The following is a 16182-nucleotide window of genomic DNA, read 5'->3' as shown; positions in this document are numbered from 1 at the left end:
ACAATCCTTTGAACCTTTGTAGGAAAGCATCGAGAGTTGGTTGTCCTACAAAGTTTTTCTCACATTTATCAAGCTGTGGATATTCTGAAACAAATCTAATGAGATGAATTAATATTTTCAATGAACATGAATCTAGAATACCATTTATAAGTGTCGAAACAAACAATAGTTGCAGATGCCTTCTTTCTTCCCTTCCTAACAAACTCAGAAAAGCATCTCAGGAATTCAAGATCAGCATCACATTTCACCAATATACAAATAAGAATGGAAAGCCACGATTAGCAGCAATTGTAGATAAAAAAAACTCATTATTTATAACGTTAAGTTAGCAGTGACAACCATCATCAATTTGATAAAAATTGATCTCATCCCGTAACCAAACAATATACTTGACATTTCATATGGCCCTAGTGTGTGATTAATTACACTGTTTCCGTATCACAAAGCCCACTCCATTTGAGCTTGTATATTACTTAAGGCTGTAAAGCCCACAAATGCTACTCTTTTTCCTGCACAACTCCTTTTTGCTGTCAAAACCAAAACAAATGAAAAACAATCAATTAGAAAATTCAAATAAATATGCACAGAATCACACAATTTTCTCATGTATTTCCCTTTCTCTCACATCCCTGTTGTGCTAGCATAGTCATAACCCTCTCTAAATGATGGTCCATTTGCACTGCATTCAAAAACTATCGTTTTGCAGATAGGTAAACTCTGCTGGACATCAGAGTATGATATCAATGTACTTCAACCCTAGCCTCATGCCAACAGACATCAATGCACACGTCCAGTCAAACACCGGATACAAGATATCCGCCTACAGTGATGAGCAAACTCCTCACCGGATGCAAGGTATCCACCCGTGTTTGACTTGTTTATACACTCACTAAATATGTGAGTAGAATTTCATAACGCAGAAAACAAAGACATATGACTCCTTACCTGGTGTAACACATTAGAAAAAAGACAGACATTTGCGCTGCTAATCTTACCTCAGAATATGATCGAAAGATTGTGAAGATTTCTTGCATCAAAGCTGCAAGATAAGCAAGGCTTTTTCTTTGTGAAGGTCTAAAAGAATCATTACCTTGAGTACTAGCCCAATTTGCCTCATGTCCTCGACTCGAGGCTCTTTGTCTGCATGTCAGGTATCGCATATTGGTGAGTGACGATGAATTGCGATCACAAATCAGCAATTTACTGTTTGTGAAGTTTTTAGCTTTTAAATTGCTATGTTTGTGTGCAGGAAGAAATACCCAAAGTGCTAACTACTATTGATTAATTCAGTATTGACAGTAGTCTATAAGTGATTAATATCCAAGACATAATCAAACAAAGTAGAACATGTTTCATTATTACAAAGTCATTCACTTATTTCAGACTACTAGAACCCAAACGGACATTGGCAGATATCCGTACTTACATTCTCATATATAGAAGAAACTACAAATGCAGCAGCTGGCTAGCTGCTTAGGACGGAAAAGCATTAGATATCAAATCTTCATCAGTCGTGTAAAGATAATATCTTGACTAAAGGGGAACAGCAATGTAATGATTTATTTACAGATAGGATCAGGGATTTACTACAGGCATGCACAAAGGCTTATCATGTTTTATAGAAATTGAAACTCATATTTCTACATCCCTATTTGAAAGTGATGACCCACAACTCGAACACATAATTATGGACTTTCTATGTAGCAAAAGAAGATCCTTACAAGTGAAATTTGGACTTATGATTAGTCTTATTGGCACTGAGTTTCCAGCCCAGCCACATACCAAATGAGGATCATTTTGAATGTTAGACAGAGAAAACTTTGTTCCCATGCCATTTCTAATCCTAATCAATTTTCCCACACTCTCACCATTTTGGCTAGCCAACCCCAACTGCTAGCTAGCTATTGATTATATTTCAAGTTTGACATTAGTCACTAACTAATTAATATCCGAAGCATACTCACATCACGGGGAATTAGAAGACAACACAAAGTAGAACCTGTTTTGAGAGAAGTCACTCACTTAAATTAAGACAAGTGAAACCTAGACTATTACATTCTCATATAACCAGACCTATATATACATAGAAGAAACCATGAAAGGGAGGCTGTGGGCTTGCCACTTATGACGGGAAGGCATTAGATATCAAATTTGGACCATATGATATGTAATCTCATGACCAAATATGAACAGTAAAGTGAACAAAAGAACAGAAGATGACTTGCTTTTAGAAGTCTTAGTGATCTGGCCATTTGGTTTAAAGGTAAACAGCAAAGGATCATGACTGAATCCAGCTAGTTTGTCTTAGGAAATCAGACAACAAGCAATTGAGTATGATCTCAAATGAAAGTACAAATTTCTTATAATTTCAGCAAATAAAGCAGGACAATAGAGGGAAGGAAATGTCGCATGGTTCCCAACAAATTAAATAAAAGATGATACATTACGACAATTCTTAAGCTTTATTTGTCTTAGTAGCAGCTTATTGATTAGGAAGGCAAGTAAGAAGGAAACAAGCTTATTGATTAGGAAGGCAAGTAAGAAGGAAACAAACAAGACATGGGCACCTCTTGGCAGCACCTCTAAGTGAGGTCGCATTGGCTTACATGAGCCTTAACTAGTGTCAAGGATATGGTTGCTGGCTGCATTCAGATCGGCAGAGTGGACATACGCCACTGATCTCCAGCCACCGGAGAATGCAATGCACATGAAAATGGTGTTTGCAGGGCAAACGATTAATCAGTTGTTCATCGCCTAGTGGAAGATCCTCGGTGCAAATAACACATGATGGAGTCTCTGCAACTATAGCCTCTGCTTCCTCCAAACCCTCCTCAATTGATGAGCTAGTTGCAGGAACAACAATATTTGGTACTGCAGGAACCAGATCGGGACTACACCTGATGCAAGTCATGTCCCAAACGGCCACAATGACAGGCAGCTCGGGGGAGACAGCCACGTCAAGGACCAGGTATATGTTTTCAATGATAGTTGGATGTTCAGCTTCCGGGACACCCATGCTTGAAAGAGACCCAGCTATCATCTGTGTGTACTCACTCCTATTGTTGGATTGCTTAATACTAGAGAAATTGACCCAAAATTCTGTTGCAACTGCTAGAGTTCTACTTTCAACAGTAAATGGATCAGTCCTCTGACAGCGGCTTGCTTTCATCCTGAAGAGCTTTAATATAATTAAAAGCTCGTCCTTCCCTCGCAGCTGGAAGGGTGAACGTAAATGAAACACTCTGCTACGATAAACACACGTCTCCAAAGACATGCTTCAACAACTAATTGACGGAGGAGGCTAGGCCAAGCAGAGATCTTTGATTCAAGATTCTCACTTATAAAAACAGGTTATTGGTACAGCATCAAATTACCAAATTAACCTTTTTGGTTTCTCTCTCTCTCTTTTCTTTCTTTTCTATATCAGGGATCAAAACAGAATGACCAACAAGGTGCAATTTTTACTTCTGTTATTCATGAGAGCACAGACCCAGTCTTTCCCTTTTTGCTATAAACCTAAAGATCAGAGAACCATAACTTTCAAGCAAATTCTCAACAAGATACCAATCACTTTGCCTTTGTGCTCTATTTCAATCCACTGAAGCCACTATTTCTCAGCCAAATTTAGCTCAACCAGAGGCAAAACAGACTTGTTTGATTGAAAGTTCTCACCAAAGACAAATAGATAGCACATGTCTTATACTAGACTCCAAAATTAGGTTATGTGATAGCAGCCAACTACGCGATTACATTCTGAAACAGAATGTCTTATGATCTTTTTAGTGCATAGCTCTTGATGGAGTTGATTCATGTTCTTCCTCATAATCAGAGTGCCGCAATGTTATCAAACCGCTGAACATATTTCCCGATTAAGTACCTTTCTCCGATATTATCTTACTACTATTGGCTTCACCATTTCTGCTAAAGTGCTTATCATTTTTCCCTCTGCCAATTAGATATTCCTTTCCACCATCTCTTGTAAATGCCTTGAAACTTCTCAGTTCTCACGTTTCCATCAAAAATCACGAGCATCACTGTCAAAACGCTAGCATCTGCAATATCATTATAATGTGAATTCCCCCTCATCACCTTTGTAATCACTATTGATAGGCCTCTACTTTGCCATATGCAGCCTCCAAGCCCTTCTCCTCTTGATCTCATAATTGGAATTGTCAATTTCAAGTGCCTTGGATCTTCTGTATCACCCTGAAATTTAGGCCTCTACCTTGCCATATGTAGCCCTCCGAGCCCTTCTCCTTTTGATCTCATAATTGGAAATTAATGTCATTTTCAAGTGCCTCGGATCTTCTGTATCCCCTCAAATTCTTCTCCGTTCCAAATCCTTAATCGGGTAAACTCCTCTTCCTCTGCTGTATCCTCAATCACAGCAATGAACTTGTCTAACACCTACTGCTCAGGGGGTTCTGAATGTCTCAATGTATTATCAGGCTCTTTTACTGATAGCGCCCCCGTAAGGACTCCCGTCCTAATTTCATTGAAGAATGAGGAGGTGACTCTCTAAATACTAGCCATGGCAACTGGATCCTCAAGGTTAGCACCACTTGTGCACGGCTCCTGTTATATTCTTTATATTTAGCTTATGAGATTCAAGAGCCTGAATAATGCCTGCACATAAAGATGCAGACATTAATATCCACGTTGCTTCCATCAGGTCCTTCAGTGGCACTTCACTGAGGTATCATAACAGAACTTTATTTGAAACTGTCATAGAGAAACGAATTTCTAGATTAGCTAGTACTACTTTATAAACAATTCACATATAAAAAATATGTACATGCAATGCTAGCAAAGACAGCACTAATATTCCAATCCTCTCAAAAGCTGTAAGCATGTATGTGTGTATGCGTGTACATATATATGTATAACTTCAGAATCACATATGCCAAAACAGTGGGTATTTAGAAGGGGACACACGTGTTTACTTACCTTCCTTTTTGTAATGGTACTGCAAGATATTGAATTATTTCCGCGAAACATGATTATGGCTTTGATAATATTATCACAATACCACCACTCAGCCTTGCGAGCATAGTTGCCATTTTCTTGATTCTTTTCTTTAGGTTAGTTATAATAACAAACTTGTATGGTCTGCGAAACTTCCACCGCTCAGCCTTGCTAGCTTAGTTGCCATTTTCTTGATTCTGTTCTCCAGGAAGTTATCACAACAAACTTGTAGAGTCTGCGAAACTTCCACAGCATCCACATATTCTGGACAACTCCACAAAAGACACCCACAAACACCAACATAATGTTTGTTTCTGAAGCCAAACTTCTTAAATGAAGATGCTCTAGGGTCCATAGCCCCGGATCATGTAGAGAGGCAGGCAGATGTTTTGAGTTTCCGTAGTAGCAATGCCAATTTCCTCTTGGCCTGCATAATTCAGATACTCAACCTGATTAGGGATCCATTTTGGATGGATCCATTTCAAAGCGAAATATGCAATTGACAACAAGGCTAAATTTACTTGCATAACAATAAATAGATAGGATCCATGTCTAACTCGAATCTCATCAAAAGTGGGTTGTAATAGTATTTTGTTTTGGTTATTGTAACGGCCTAATCCTAAACCAGCACTTAGACAAGGTTACAAACCAAACTAAATCGCTAGTTTTAGAATCACTCCACCCAAATGGGTGCATTATTTGGAAATTAAAAATTAGTCTATAATGAAGCAGTGAAACCATTGACAGAAAACTTTCCAAAAATTAGAATCCATCAACTCCTGTTTACTTTGTTAACCTAAGCTCCTCTACGGTTAAATTTCAATAGTAGCATTGATGTCTTCTTAACATTCACTTTGCAAAACACTATTTAATGCAGGTACTTAAGGCTCTGAGAGTACTGAATATCTCTTGCCCAAAAAAAAAAAATATCAGATCAAACCTCACTATCTTTTACTTCTTATATGTCAAAAAACAACCAAAACCCAGTCGAGTCCTTTATGCTCTATCTCAATACTGAAACTTTTTTGGCACAAGAGGTGAAATGATTCCCAACAGAGGAGAAACAGATTTATACATCGACAAAGGGAAGGTAACATACTCTTTTGAAGTTGAAAACCCACCTCTCATTTTCATTCTGCGAATCTCTCTAAGAGTGTTTCCCTGGTCCTTTCCCATCCGCTTCACTACTTTGCTTCTCTAACTACTCACTAGATATCAAACCTCTTATGTGGGAATTGACGGGACAGCCCATCAAAGGGATGGAATGGTGAACAAGAAAGAAAAAATAAAATTCACTAGCGTTACTTGGTTGAATCACATTGCCTGAGAGCAGTTTTGGACTGACACCTCTTAAAAAAGGCACATTTCGGTAAACAATTAAAGCTAAACTAGACTCGATTACTCGCCAAATGCAGAGAGTTGCAGTAATAAGCTATACGCATCTCTATGAATACTAGACATTAATTTCAATTCTAAGAGACGCAGGTACCCAACTAAAAAGTCTGGTTCTTTCTACTTGGAAATCAGCTTACCAAATGGGAAAACTCACAACAACTAAATCAGGGTCTATATATTGTAAAATGTAGATGTGTAGAGAAACTAAGCCCATAGTTTTCTCAGAGTAATAATCAGACAAGGCAGAAGGAAAAAAAAAAGGTGTGTGTGTGTGTGTGTGTGAGAGAGAGAGAGAGTGGGTACTTGGAGGGATCGAATTGGCGAGAGAAGAGACAGTTTAGGGCAGTGTCTGCGGAGGCTCCTCGGAGCAAACATCGATTGCTCAATCGGAAAGCGAAGGCGAGGACCACTACTATCTGCTCGAGCTTCAGGTTCCTGAGGTTTCTCAGGTTTTTAGGTGGAGGGTTTAAAGATGAAATTGTGAATTTCACTCCCTCATATTTACATTTTCATTTCTTTTGTATGTCAATGAAGAGAAGTTTTAAATACTCACTCAATCACTCATAATTATTAGGTAATAAATTGATTAGAGATTTTGTCTATTTATCCTATTTTTAGAGATTTTTTTTTTTCATTTATCCTATTAAGTTTTTTAATTGCTCCTTACCCAAAATACTCTAAGGAAGTCTTTCCTAATACCCTATTAAGGGCTAATTTGAGATTACTGTGACTCAAAAAAAAATTAGTACATAAAATAACTGCAGAGCGTGTTTTGATCCACAACAATTTCTAAAAGCAATCTCTAGGCTGCTTTTAAAATCTGCTGCCAGTGACCTATAACTTTCAATTAAAGCTGTTTTTTATTTATTTACCATACACAAATATGATTGTCACGTTTTTAATGTATGAGATGCAAGTTAGTTGCCACTATAATACCCCTCAGTTTGGCATCTTTGGTCATTTTATTTTCGACAATTACAATAGTCATTTTACTATCTATTACTCTAAGCAGTACTTTCTTAAACCAGTCACAAACCTCACTATTACATCAGTGATAGTTATGAATTTGCTCAACTGTACTCAAGATTATCTAAGACCTGTACATATTATGGCTCTACATTTGCAGACCAGTCACTGGTGTCATTTACAGAGGGACTCTAAATGAGCCTGACAAAGCATCCAGATTTGTTGGACATCTAATGATCGACAATCACCGGCTTCAAAGCCAAAGTGAAAAGAAGGTAACCACCTTAGTATTTTGATCTTTCTGTTTGTTATCTCTTTCACACACACACACACGCACACGCATATGTATATATACTTATCTATTTCTTTTCATTTTGTATGGAAAGGCATTATCAACATCAGACTTTGCCCAGCCTCTTGAGTATGATATGGCAATGGAATGGCGCATACAGTAGGAAAAGTCATATTTGTGTCGCAAGGCTTTATATAAGGATCATGAGGTACCATTATTTCTTTGCTTCAAGTTCTTTTTTACGGCTGTTTCTTTGCTTCAAGTATTTTATCCTTTTGTTTAAACTTTCTTCTAAAAACCAAAATCTGATTACCTTGTGATTTACAATTCTCAAGACTGGCTGAATTTGAAAGGCACAACAAACATCATCAATATCACAGATGAAGAGGTATTAGTCGGACTTGACTCAAGGTCTACATTGTATGACAAACTAAGAAAGACAATCCGTGTGTTTTCAAATGAAAGGAGAAAGTTCGATGTGGTAGCTCCAACAGTTAGAATGACACGTGTTGGTAATCTAAAGGAGTATCGTAACACCTGGTTTCATGTGAAGGTAGTAATTTCAAAAGATATATTAGCAGGACTAAATTATATATTGCGGTGTCTAAAGTAGTGAATGCAGGCCATGAAATGCCAGTCAAGAGTAAGGATATTGAAGACACTGTTTTGTGCTATGTATATGGGATGGAGGTTCAAAGCCTAGCTCCATTCTTATCAATGATGAAATTTATAAGGATAACCAGGATCGTAGCAGGGATAAACAAGATTTGATCACTGATATAGTGGCAAAAGGATCAGGACAGCAGACAGTTGAACGGACCTTTAGAGCTGAGCTTCGAAAGTATAAAAATCCCACCCTTGAAGAAACATTGCAGTGCATGTGCTATTCTTTACTTAGAATAGGACTGAAGGATATTTCAATCGGATGAGTCATTAGGGTACTAAGAATATCCAAGAATGGTATTGAACAACTCACCTCACTAACTATGATAGACCTGCTGATTAATTTAAGGAGAAGTTGTGGCAAGGACAGTAAAAACCTATTTTTCTAATATATGACATTGATAGGGTAACAGATGAACAGCTTATGAGATTGATGGAAAGAAATGGAAGGAAAGTCCATCATCCAGGGGATCATTTGACTCCTCTACGAAGTGGCTACTATCTGCGATGTGTTGTGTTTGAGAAAGAAGAGCATTGCACTTCATTGCTAGTAGAAACTCAAATGAGATTCTCCTCTGGATTTTCCCTCACCAATTTGAGAAGCCTCTTTTACACTAATGTCGATGGAGAATATATATTGCTGTCAAGGCTAACTGTGGAGTTTTTGGATCAAAATATACAAGGGTGATATTCTTAATTTTTGAATCAAATTAATACATTCAAGCGTGCAAGTTAATAAGGGTGATATTCTTAACTAATCATTAACATGTTAACAAGGGTGATATTCTTAACTTTTGAATCAAAATATATCATAGCAGGGAATCGATCAAAAACAAAGATTAACACATACAAAGTCCTTTTTACTTCCCTTAATTAAATTAACTAGATGAACACACCATAGTTAACCCTATTAAGCATGCAATTACTAGTAGTAGCTAATCACTAATAAAAACACAATCAACGCATTAAGCACATATGAAAGTTTGATTAATTCAAGCAAAGAATACAAGTTGGAACACCATACAAGCATGCAAAGCTCATTATTGATTTACTTAAGGAATTATAGGTTTTCCACTTTAATTATTAAGACCTAGAAAGCTAACATATCTTAACATAGATTCAATTACATGCTCAACAATCTAAGCATGCATCCTAAGATCAATAAACACATAAACGATGGGATTGAAGCACAAAATCAACAAACATGTTATGACATATTGAAATCGTAAATTTTCATATTATCAAGAACCCTAAAACGTTAACATGCTTCATGGTATTTAGAAATTAAACATCAAAACATGCTTTCAATCTCACAAGTAATCGAAACAACCAAATTATCATAACAAAAATTTGTTTTGAATTACAAACATCAAAAACTGAAAACAAAATAAAGGTGTTCATGGTTACACTTTTAAATCTTCAAGAACGCAAGAAGCTTCAAAAGGTGATGGAGGTAGACGGCAAGGATGCTTGGCAAATTTGATCCTCAGGACTTGCTGAATTTGAAGGGCACAACAAACATCATCAATATTACAGATGAAGAGGTATTAGTCGGACTTGATTCAAGGTGTACATTGTATGACAAATTAAGAAAGACAATCCGTGTGTTTTCAAAATGAAAGGAGAAGGTTCGATGTGATAGCTCCAACAGTTGGAATGACATGTGTTGGTAATCTGAAGGACTGTCGTAATACATGGTTTCATGTGAAGGCAATCGTTTCAAAAGATATACTAGCAGGACCAAATGCGGTGTCTAAAGTAGGAATGCAAGCCATGAAATTCCAGTCAGGAGTAAGGATGTTGAAGGCCCTGTTTTGTGCTATGTATGTGGGATGAAGGGTCAAAAGACTAGCTCCATTCTTATCAGTGATGAAATTTCTAAGGATAAGCAGGAGCGTAGCAGGGATAAAAAGGATGTGATCACTAATATAGTGGTAAAACGATCAGGACATCAAACAGTTGAACGGACCTTTAGAGCTGAGCTTCGAAAGTATAAAAATCTCACCCTCGAAGAAACATTGCAGTGCATGTGCTATTCTTTACTTAGAATAGGACTGAAGGATATTTCAACCAGATGAGTCATTAGGGTACTGAGAATCTCCAAGAATGGTATTGAACAACTCGTCTCACTAACTATGATAGACCTGCTGATTAAGTTTAAGGAGAAGTTGTGGCAAGGACAGGAAAAACCTATTTTTCTAATATATGATATCAATAGGGTAATAGATGAACAGCTTATGAGATTGATGGAAAGAAATGGAAGGAAAGTCCTTCATCCAGGGGATCATTTGACTCCTCCACGAAGTGGCTACTATCTGCGATGTGTTGTGTTTGAGAAAGAAGAGCATTGCACATCATTGCTAGCAGAAACCCAAATGAGATTCTCCTCTGGATTTTCCCTCACCAATTTGAGAAGCCTCTTTTACACTAATGTTTATGGAGAATATATATATTTCTGTCAAGGCTAACTGTGGAGTTTTTGGATCAAAATATATAAGGGTGATATTCTTAATTTTTGAATCAAATTAATACAATCAAACATCCAAGTTAACAAGAGTGATATTCTTAACTACTCATTAACAAGTTAACAAGGGTGATATTCTTAATTTTTGAATCAAAATATATCATAACAGGAAATCGATCAAAAACATAGATGAACGCATACAAAATCTTTTTTACTTCCCTTAATTAAATTAACTAGATGAACGCACAATAGTTAACCCTATTATGCATGCAATTACTAGTGGTATCTAATCACTAATAAAAACACAATCAACGCATGAAGCACATATGGAAGTTTGATCAATTCAAGCAAAGAACACAAGTTGGAACGCCATACAAGCATGCAAAGCTCATTGTTGATTTACTTACGGAATTATAGGTTTTTCACTTTAATTATTAAGACCTAGAACGCTAGCATATCTTAATATGGATTCAATTACATGCTCATCAATCTAAGTATGCATCCTAAGATTAATTAACACATAAACGATGGGATTGAAACACAAACTTAACAAACATGTTATGACATATTGAAATCGTAAGTTTTCAGACTATTAAGAACCCTAAAACGTTAACATGCTTCATGGTATTTGGAAATTAAACATCAAAACATGCTTTCAATCTCACAAGTAATCGAAACAACTAAATTATCATAACAAAAATTTGTTTTGAATTACAAAGATTAAAAACTGAAAACAAAAGAAATGTGTTCATGGTTACACTTTTAAATCTTCAAGAATGCAAGAAGCTTCAAAAGGTAATGGAGGTAGATGGCAAAGATGTTTGGCGAATTTGATTCTTAGGACTTGCTAAATTTAAAAGGCACAACAAACATCATCAATATCACAGATGAAGAGGTATTAGTCAGACTTGACTCAAGGTCTACATTGTATGACAAACTAAGAAAGACAATCCGTGTATTTCCAAATGAATGGAGAAAGTTAGATGTGACAGCCCTAACAGTTGGAACATGTGTTGGTGATCTAAAGGGGTGTCGTAACACCTGGTTTCATGTGAAGGCAATCATTTCAAAAGATATACTAGCAGGACCAAATGCGGTGTCTAAAGTAGCGAAATATGGGTCATGAAATGCTAGTTAGGAGTAAGGATGTTGAAGACCTTATTTTGTACTATGTATGTGAGATGGAAGGTCAAAAGCCTAGCTCCATTCTTATCAGTGATGAAACTTCTAAGGATAAGTAGCAGCGTAGCTGGGATAAACAGGATGTACGTGATCGCTGATATAGTGGCAAAAGGATTAGGACATCAGACAGCTGAACAGACCTTTAGAACTAAGCTTTGAAAGTATAAAAATCTCATCATTGAAGAAAGTTTGCAGTGCATGTGCTATTCTTTACTTAGAACAGGACTGAAGGATATTTCAACCGGATGAGTCATTAGGGTACTGAGAGTCTCCAAGAATGGTATTGAACAACTCACCTCACTAACCATGATAGACCTCCTAATTAAGTTTAAGGAGAAGTTGTGGCAAGGACAAGAAGGACAGGTTAAACCTATTTTTCTAGTATATGATATCGATAGAGTAACAGATGAACAGCTTATGAGATTGATGGGAAAAATGGAAGGAAAGTCCTTCATCCAGGCCATCATTTGACTCCTCTACGAAGTGGCTACCAATGTGCTATGTTTGAGAAAGAAGAGGATTGCACTTCATTGCTAGCAGAAACCCAAATGAGATTCTCCTCTGAATTTTCCTTCACCAATTTGAGAAGCCTCTTTTATACTAATGTTGATGGAGAATATATATTTCTGTCAAGGCTAACTGTGGAGTTTTTGGAGTCACTCATCATTAATAGAAAACATAAGGAGTTCAAACAATTTGACATGTCAAAGTCATCTCTAGAATATTAGTTCATTATGGATTCCTTGCGTGTTGCAAATACTGGAATCATATGGGATATATAATTGGATGGGATTGTATTAGAAAAGAACTTGCTAATCTTATATTTGTTTAGAAGACTATCTTGCTTAATCTGTTAGCAGGCGTGCAACAAAACTATATTTCTTTTACTGATCCGAGCATTGTAACTCAAGAGGCCTCTATCCTTTCCCAACTTATTGATTTATCCACTTTTGAGGAACTTTACTGGAAACAACGCGCTCATGCTAACACTACTAGAATTTTTACCTTAGACATCGGCCAAAAACCAATGTTAAAAAAAAAAACCATCTGATGTCTTAGTGGGTGATGTTAAAGATCACGAACAAAAAGACATCGGTCAAAAACCGATGTCCAGTTCAACAATAGACATCGAATAAGCTTATGGAACTGATGTAAAACCGTTATTATGATGACATATTAGTGTGTTTAGATATTGTTAAACCTTCATATTTTGGCATTTAATGCTTAATGAAGTATAGGTCCAATAGCAGAAGTATTCATTTTAACATCGTTCCTCATATTAGAAACGATGTTTTATATGGTGTCAGACATCGAATTCTTTTCATTTTGCCTACTGTTTGTGAGGTTCACGCATATTTTTCATATATCCCACTATTTAAGATTCAATCTATATTCCTTAGTATTGTATGAACGATGTGTAATATTATTCTAAACATCATTTCCTTTTATGAAGTGATGTCCATTTTAATATTAAACATCGTTTCCCAAATTGTAAATCGATGTCCATTTTTATTCTAGACATCATTTCCCAAATTTTAAATCGATGTCCATATTGATGATATACATCATTTTCCAAATTGTAATCGATGTCCATATTGATACTAGACATCGTTCCCTGTTGTTTACATCGACTTCCATTAGTTTTTTTAATATTGCTTCTTTCTCAATACATCCATATCCATGAAAAACTTCTTGAAGTGATCCCACACCCAGGATCTTCCGGTTGGTTTTTCTTCTTCCTCTTCCTCTTCTCCATTTGCCACAACTCCGGCAGCTCGCTTTCTCTTTCCCCCTACAGCTCGCTTTTTCTTCTGGGCCTTGAATGTTTTGGGAATTGTCTGAACCCTGAAGCATCAATTGGTGTTGGTCTTGGAACAATTGATTTTGAATTTGAATTGGAATGAATGGAATCGGAATTGGATTCGGAGCATAAACTTTGGGATGCATTTTGTGTTGATGCCATTAAATTTGGGATGAAATGAACTGGGTTTAAGTTTTGGGAACATAGAAATTAAATGCAGAATGAGTCAATGAGATGGAACTGGGTTTACGTTTTGGGATGAAATCATGAAATGAACTTGTTTCGAGAGAGAATGAAAGAGAGAGGTTGAGATGGTTTCGATCGTGAAATGAAGACTGGGGCTCACTGTTTTAGTGTTAGGCTTTTACCCTTTTTTTTGGGATTTTATTACAAACAGTGTATGAAATATGGGTGATTCTACACTTTGGTGTATAAACTTCTAAAACTATCATAATGGTGTATCATCTTTGCATAGCTTCTTCACTTTAGTACATAGGACTAACACCGTTAAGTGTTTAACCGTTAAGTTCTACTATTTTTTAGAAAATCTGCAATAATTTTATAATACCAACCAAAAAACCAAAAACCCTCTTTTTCTAAGACTAGCCTTCAACATGCCACATTTCACCTAACGACTTCCTGTCTAAGCGGTTACTCACAGGGCGGAATCACTGCTGTCTAAGAACGGGATGATTCTGGTATTTATGCAAGATATTAAGAAACTAAATGCAGATGTTCATACAAAACTATATTAAAAAGGTATAAAAATTAATAGAACAATTTTTTTTTGTGATATGGTACTGGTCCTACAGTCAAGAATTTATTTATTTAAACATAAATACAACTAATAAACCCAGAGCCTCACTCTTGGGCACACAGCTAAAAGGTGCTTTTAGCTATTCATGACTATGAAGACACTTACTTGGAAAAATACTCTGTTCCTTCCGAAGTGAAGGACTAGCACTGCTACTATAGCCTTCTTGGTTGAAAGGAAATGAATTTCAGTTTCAACCTTCAGACTACCTATGGCAATTTTTGAATGTAGAGTTATTCTCTCAATTTTCGAATGCCTTCTAAGAGAAGCTAAACCTCCTTATATAGGGAGCAGAACTCAAATTACAATTCAAAACAACAGAATGTACAGGACGACTCCGTGATTTCCTGCTTTCCTGAGTGCTCCTGCTAGTGGAGGTCGGCGGGGGAAAAGCAGATTCCTTTAGGTGAAAAGTTTTTCACCTATCTTTTTGAAAAGCAAAAGTATCTTTTGGAAAAGTCAAAAGTACTTTCGGTGTTTTTCTACACCTGTTGCTTCACATGTTCTCTTCAGTTTCTGAATTGTGACCAAGGACAAACGAGTCGTTGTCTGCCTGGGCCATTTGAGCAGTTGTTGCGTTGTCTTCGACATCTGTATCGACATACATCTTGTAGTGGTTGTCTGTTTCAAGTCTTTCCACCCAATGTAAACATGCCAGTGTCGAGTCTATCTCCTTTCTGGTGAGAGATAGGAATAGGTTACTGCTGACTACGTCAGGATGATCGTAAGCAGTGATAATAATTTTTTCTCCTGCTGATGCGCTCTTGGGAAGCGCATAATTTAACCCTGAAATATCGTTAGTAGTATAAGCAAATAGGGATCGTTCTATTCCGGGGATTGAGGGTACACTTGTAATTGTGAAACAAATAAAGAAAAGAATTATTTACAAAAATAAAATAAAGAATATAAATATATACAATTGTATAAACAAATAAAGAATTAAAATAATAAAGTATTATTTACAAAAATAAAGTAAAGAAAAGAAATATATACAAGTAACAAAATAAAAAGGAAGGGGGTTTAAGAATTATAGAATTGAAAATTAAGATAAAGAAAATATAAAAACACATGTACAAGAATGAAACATAAGAAACAAAGATTAAACCCAAGTTTATCATTGAATTCGAATTAACCCTACATTGTTCTTCCAAGTCATGTGAAAGGAGTTGATCATGTGAAACATTCGAAAGCAAACGATTTCCCATATTTTACTTTTCAATGCTAATTAATCTAAGCGAAAGCACCTAGATTAATCCTATTAAACATGCAATCAAACCCTAGAAAGCTAGTCAATCATGTCATGTTTAATGCATTACACATAGAGAAAGGCTATCAACTCAAGTGTACAACTTAGTATGAATAAGTTCACCTAATTGCAATCCTCTTCAATTGAATTCGATTTTTGTCCAAAACCTTTACTACTTTGATTCAAGTTTACACAAAACGAAAAGTCGATTTCATGTTCTTAAACCTAGCACCAATTACATGCAAATCCTATAAGTGTCGACCCAAATAAGATAAACATATAAAAGTTTTCTATCAAGCAAATTCAATCGAACAATCACACATAAGCAACTTTGGAATCACAACATAAGAATCGAAATTCTTTATTCAATCATAAAATTTCAGAATATAAACCT

At 36.2% G+C, this 16182-nt stretch overlaps 1 long non-coding RNA gene and 1 pseudogene across 2 annotated transcripts; one reads left to right on the top strand and one right to left on the bottom strand.

Annotated features, from left to right (window-relative positions):
- Positions 1-16182, top strand: part of LOC112186780 — a 70351-nt pseudogene that overhangs the window by 20346 nt on the left and 33823 nt on the right.
- LOC121051906 lies at positions 14-6819 on the bottom strand. 2 transcript variants are annotated; one of them, XR_005807418.1, is made up of 3 exons: positions 6664-6819; positions 4948-5392; positions 14-4722 (listed from the first exon to the last, which is right to left on the bottom strand). It is a non-coding gene; the product is annotated as an uncharacterized LOC121051906 (long non-coding RNA). The 2 variants fall into 2 exon arrangements; XR_005807419.1 differs by having other exon boundaries at positions 15-4626.

The sequence above is a fragment of the Rosa chinensis genome, chromosome 2 (assembly GCF_002994745.2).
Source record: "Rosa chinensis cultivar Old Blush chromosome 2, RchiOBHm-V2, whole genome shotgun sequence".
Taxonomy (NCBI): Eukaryota; Viridiplantae; Streptophyta; class Magnoliopsida; order Rosales; family Rosaceae; genus Rosa; species Rosa chinensis.
This window is presented reverse-complemented; position numbering and strand designations above follow the sequence as displayed.